The sequence below is a fragment of the Lactuca sativa genome, chromosome 7 (genome assembly GCF_002870075.4).
Source record: "Lactuca sativa cultivar Salinas chromosome 7, Lsat_Salinas_v11, whole genome shotgun sequence".
NCBI classification, from domain to species: domain Eukaryota; kingdom Viridiplantae; phylum Streptophyta; class Magnoliopsida; order Asterales; family Asteraceae; genus Lactuca; species Lactuca sativa.
Window position 1 is genome coordinate 206,416,659 of NC_056629.2, and position 6,503 is coordinate 206,423,161.

General features: G+C 37.4%; 1 pseudogene; it reads left to right on the plus strand.

Annotated features, from left to right (window-relative positions):
* The first annotated feature begins 812 nt into the window (after positions 1 to 812).
* Positions 813 to 4,782, plus strand: LOC111881619 (ABC transporter F family member 4-like; annotated as a pseudogene).
* Positions 4,783 to 6,503: the final 1,721 nt, after the last annotated feature.

The following is a 6,503-nucleotide window of genomic DNA, read 5'->3' on the forward strand; positions in this document are numbered from 1 at the left end:
GCAAAATAGTTGAACTTTACACTACTTCAATCTTGAAGTCACTTTTCAAAATAGTAGCAAATATTTTCAATATGAGATATGAATATCATGCATGAAACTACACGTTATGGTTCATATTTGATAAATACATTGCCAGTGTTGCATGAAGCTGCTACTTGAATAGACCTTTTATCTTCTTCTTCTAGCTTCTCCATCTCGTACAATTGAACATTTTATGTCTCTCCTTTTGTATTATATTAAATATCACATGCTCAATTCCACATTATCATTCTTAAATTTCAGGGTACTCTACTCGTAGCTAATTAAGGGTTAAGTCTATACCTAAATGGGAGCTCCAGCAAACCAAAAATCATGAATCAACAAACCATGTTTCCTCGATTCAAAGGCATACAAACCAAACCAGTCCAATTGCGCTAGTTCATGTCCCATAAGATACAAATTAAGTTTCAAACTGAGAAGAAAGCCATAAATTAGAGAAAATTGATCTCTTTTGCAGTCTACCAATGTTACCTTCGTTTGAAAAAACAATTGAATTCCTAAAGTTTCAAGTTCAAAAAACATGGAAAACAAACAAACACACATATTCACCCAAATTAGTCAAAAGTCGACACATATACACACAGATTAGTCAAACGCCAATATATAATCCATGTTTGATTTACCTAATTCTCGATTTCGTTAAATCCCTATCAACAATTACAGTTAATAATCCAATCAGGTAATCTGTGAAAAAATCTAATCATACCTCCAAATATACCATAAGGATCGAGAGTAGATGAAGGAAGCTAAACATAGATGAGACAGGAAAACAAATGATTTCGTTGAAAGGTGGTCACCGGCGTATCCCAACTCCTGATGTGGCTTCTTTTAACACAATCGCCGGTGTTAGAGGTGACAACCGCGACGAGGGACCGATGGTGATTGAGTGATGACAAGTATTGGCAATAAGTGGGTGAAGGTAACAGGGGTGAGCGACGAAGGAGAATGGTGGACGAGATTTAGCTATCAATTTTGCCCTAAACATTTTGTTTTTTGGTATCTAAAAATATTTAGGAGTAAAAGTGGAAAAAATAGGAGGGAACCAAAAAAAATTGATTCTTAAAGTCTACAGTGTCACAACAAAATAAGTGCCACTAAAACACATCCTATAGCGGCACAAATATATTTTGCCACTAAAAACTTGTGCCACTAAATGTAATTTTATTTATAGTGTTGGAGGATTTGAACTTGGGAGATATAGACTTGATTCTTTGAGAGGAAATGGAGTTAACAAAAGGTAGTATGTGAATGGTGGATGATTTACGGGGTGATTTCGGCCTTAGATAAATAAAGAAAGTGATGGGATATCTGCTTGGTTGTTTGCTGGACAATTACCTTGATAACCGTTGGGTAATAATTCTTATTGGAAAAGGGTGAAATATCAAGTCAAGAAGTCAACCCCTTTATCTACTTTTCCCACGGAAAACTCACTAGGAAACCACCAAAATCATGTGTGATTTCGGCCAATGCATCAGCCGAAATCACATTTTGATTTCGGTATTAAAGCAAACTGAAATCACATGTGATTTCGACCCATGTGTCAACCGGAATCCCACGATCTTGGGGTCCTAGGCCAAAATCTTTAAACCAAAGTGTAATTCGTGATTTATGCTCTATCTATTTGACTTTTAAAGTCCCTTACAAGTATGATTTTCAAAGCATATATATTTACTTATACAAATAATGCCCTTTTGGCTTTCAAAGTTTTATTGCAACAAAGTTACGTTATGGATTCACTTATACATAGTTACAATTTAGACCTTGCTTGATCCATGATTTTCCAGTTGTTACAACCATTTCCTCGGTTTGATTTCTAACACACCCGAGAGTGTGCCTGAATCCCTCAAACCAAGGCTCTGATACCAACTTGTAACAGCCCAAAATCCAGGTAAATTTTTTCATTTAATAATTAGAGATCTCATTCATAGTCGTTTTCCAAAAATCCCATTACATAACCCATTGTTCAAAAGATCAGAGTATCCGAAAAAACTAGTACGGAAATACTAGAGAGTGCACGTTGTGCCATCAAGTTGGACCATTGCCCTTAGAACCAAAACTACATGAAACACCCAACAAAACTGTAAGCACACACTTAGTGAGTTTCCCAAAATACACAAAGAACATAGCCACATAATGCCATGCACATATACACATAAATCTGCCACTGACTCCCTCTATGGTCTTTAACCGGTATCTTATGGGCTACCCCTATGGTCTTATACCCAAGGGTCATGGGCTCCCCCTCATGGTCGTACAAAGTACCATGGGCACTCCTATGGTCTTTACGTAAATCAATACATACCAAATAAGAAACCATTGCATATTCAACCATAGAAGTCTCATATCAAGTAATGGGTCGGCGTTGGTTCCTTCGACCCATTGGTATAGTGAGAAGACTCACCTCAGTCTGCTAAAGACAAAAGCTACTCGACTACTAGCCCAAAATCTTACACTAAACAATATATAAGTAATCCTAGTTAGTATTATGGCATAACCTAAACATGAGCCTAAAAGTTCTAAGTCCAAGTCCCTTCATAATGCCCTAAAGGCCTTTCCTTCACTAATGGGCCTAGCATTAAAATCCAATTCTACATTGGGCCACAAGGCCCAAAAGGCCCAACATGCCAACCTTGGCCTAAATGAAAAATTCAAGCCCAAACACTTAGGGCCCAAAGGTTCGAAATCCACCTAAGGCCCAAGACTTCCTGAGAGTGTACGCCCAACATACCTCTTCTGTATGCTTAGCGTACTGAGCTAAGGGGTTATACGCACAACGTACAGCATAGTACGCCCAACGTACAAACCGTCCATGCACAAAAGTCTTTTAAGTGCTTAATGCTTAAGAACTCAATGTCTAACTTCATATATGAGTCTATTAAGATGTACTAGGACAAAAAGTTGGCAATTTTATGCCCTTGCATGCCACATGGGTCCCCAATACTTCATTTCTCCCATTAAGACCACTTTTGAGACCTTATATTCATGCATGGTCTCAATACAACCTTCAAGATGGCATCTTTATACATCAAGCATGCTCATGGAGATTAGATCTAACAATCCTAGTCTCTGGAGTTTCTAAACTCACAAGAAAGGGTCCAAGAACAAAAAATGACTTCATAACAAAACCCTTACTCAATCTAGCAAAAGAGATGGCAAGGTCATGACTTTTTACCTCTACAAGTTCCTCAAGATGAACTAGACGTAGGATCAAGAAGCTCAATTACATCCAAGGCTTGGTCACCACCTTTGTTTTCTTAAACATCCTCTAGAAAAGTCACGAAACACATATTTAAGCTCAAACCTCACAAGTTCTTGCAAAAAAGGGTTTAAGGACAAAATGAGGCTATGGAGGCTGATTAGGGTTTGGTCCAAATGATATAAGGTTGTTTAAATAAGCTGCAAGTCAAGAAATTAGGGTTTTAGTCATCTTCCACGTACGCCCCACGTACCTGCTCGTACGCCTAACGTACGAGCCTCAACCACTCGATGCGCACACACGCGTACGCTAAGCGTACCTAAATGTACGCCCAATGTACGGAATGATCCTTTTTGCCAAAAATGAAATACTTGAGGGTTAATAATGGAATACCTAGATTGGATTGTTAAAAAAAGTTGATGAAAAATACATATGTGAAAATCTCTCATGGAAAGAGATACGGGTTAGTGGGACCCAACGGAAAGGGAAAGTTAACTCTCTTAAAGCTTCTAGCTTGGAGAAAGATTCATGTTCCCAAGAACATAGACATTCTTTTAGTTGAACAAGAAATAGTTGGTGATGAAAAAACTGCCCTTCAAGCTATAGTTGCAGCAAATGATGAGTTGTTTAGCTAAGACAAGAATCACCTGAGTGCAAAAATGGAAATAAAGTCGATGATTCCAGAGAAAAACTCGCTGATTTATACAAAAAGTTACAGATAATGGGTTCAGATGCTACTGAAGCACAAGCTTCCAAGATTCTTGCTAGGTTAGGGTTCACAAAAGCTATGCAAATTCATGCCACAAGATCGTTCAGTGGTGGGTGGCGTATGTGTACCTCATTGGCTCATGCCCTTTTTGTGCAACCCACTTCATTATTACTAGATGAACCCACAAACCATCTTGAGCTAAGGGTTGTTCTTTGGCTAGAAAAGAGACAATTTTCATTTATCTGATGAGGATGCTCGGATTGATATGAGGACACATGTCACGATTGTAGGTGATTTGAATCCGACTGAAGGTGAAGTGAGGAGAAGTCAGAAGCTAATAATCGAGAGATACTCGCAACATTTTGTTGAATTGTTGACCACGGGTGAAACCCCGGTTCAGTATCTACTCCGGTTACATCCGGAACAAGATGGGTTTACCAAGCAAGAAGCGGTTCGTGCTAAACTTGGTAAATTTGGGTTGCCAAGTCATAATTATCCGACACAAATTGCTAAATTGCCAGGGGGACAAAAAGCACGTGTTGTTTTTACATCGATCTCGATGTCAAAACCGCATATTTTCTTGCTTGATGAGCCGACAAATCGTTTGGATATGCAGGGTATTGATGCACTCGCGGATGCGCTTGATGAGCTTAGTGGTGGGGTTGTTCTTGTGAGTCATGACTCGAGGTTAATTTCTAGGGTTTGTGATGATAAAGAGAATAGTGAGATTTGGGTTGTGGATAATGGGATTGTGGACAAGTTTGAGGGGAGTTTTGAGGAGTATAAAGAGGAGCTTCAGAAGGAGAATAGAGCTGAGGTTGACAACAGATTGATGTGATACGTATCTACATCCGTATATTGTATTACACAAGAACAAATCTTTTTGACTATTTTCATGTCTATATATGTTCTTCTCTCATTGCCTTTTTAGTTGTAATTGCTTTTACTTGAATCTCTGATATTTGATGTTCATTTGCATGGAACTCGAAGGAAACTTCATTATAAAAGGAGCATTTCTTTGGCGCACCATATGGTTATATACTGCACTTTCATATAGAGATTTTTTAGGCCTCTATTAACTATGCGTTTTTGAATGTTTTAAGTATTTGATTGTCTCTCTTTGCGAATTGGTTTTTGATAATACCTAAGTTTTGCTTATGTTGAACATGTAACACCCCGACTCCCAGGTATAAGTTATAAAACCTTATATATATATATATATATATATATATATATATATATATATATATATATGTGTGTGTGTGTGTGTGTGTGTGTTTATGGACCTACTCGATGATTTGGTTGCCCCAACTCGTCGTGTAGAGGCGGGTTATACCGCATGGATTATTAGACTTACTCAGTGAGTCGGAGGACCTTGACTCGACGAGTAGGAGCTGGAAAATGAAACCCTAATTTCTGTGGTTTTGTACCCTATTTAAAGGGTCATTAGTGTCACACCCCGGCCGTCGGCGGAAACACGGGGCGGTGTAATGTCATTTCTCGTATCATAGTTATCAACTTCCTGAAAACACATGCATTTAAAAACATACATCAACATAAAGTTGGTGAGTTCACCAGTTTTGACTCCATATAAAAATAACACTTTTTCTGAGTTCAAAAGTTTAGTTTTGAAAGTATCATTTTGACTCTCAAACATTTAGTATATATATCCTAGCATTAATGGTTTACTTACCAAATAAGCATATACCTATAAGTCTTAGATATATTATAAATATAAATGTTTGTAATTCCATACAAACTAAGTTGGTACGTATAAATCTTATTTCAATTCTATACGAGTTAAACCGCTACGTATAAATCTATTTCAATTCTATACGAGTAAAAACATTACGTAAATCTATTTCAATTCTATACGAGTAAAAATTCTACGTATAAATCTATTTCAATTATATACGAGTATGTGTGCTAGGTATAATTATCTGCTTAATATAAGTAATACCTAGGGTATAAGTAGGGAAACCTATACTTAACACCAATACTTGTATAACGACGAAGTACAATGTTTCTAACAAGTTGCTACCATTAGCCTGTAACCGCTGCTTGAATACAAAACCTCTGACAAAACACACTCATAATTTACCATGAAAAACAATACACTTATGATTTACCATGAGAAACAATACTGCACGCCTCATCGAAGCCGGAACAATAACAAATAAAAGGAGCGGATCGTCACTCGCTTGTTTGGGTTGTAATTAACAACCACAAGTAGGGTCGTTAACCCATATCTTATTCATACACGACTTCCTCGCTCACACGGGATTCACGATTACAGGTCAGAGGACTTCCACTAAGATCCCCAATCTTAGTTGATGAATACAATTACTCATGTAGACTTCAACGGCTTACTATAGCTCTAACAACCAAAGCATTTTCGTTTCTAAAACCCTAAGTTACTAGACTATGCTTTTAAACATTACTCCTAACTTCATAATATTTAGGCAGTATAACAGCTATAACTTGAAGTAATACCAAGTTTTTATCTTGACTTAAAACCAATAACAACAACAACATATAACATACCAAGTTGTATCTTGT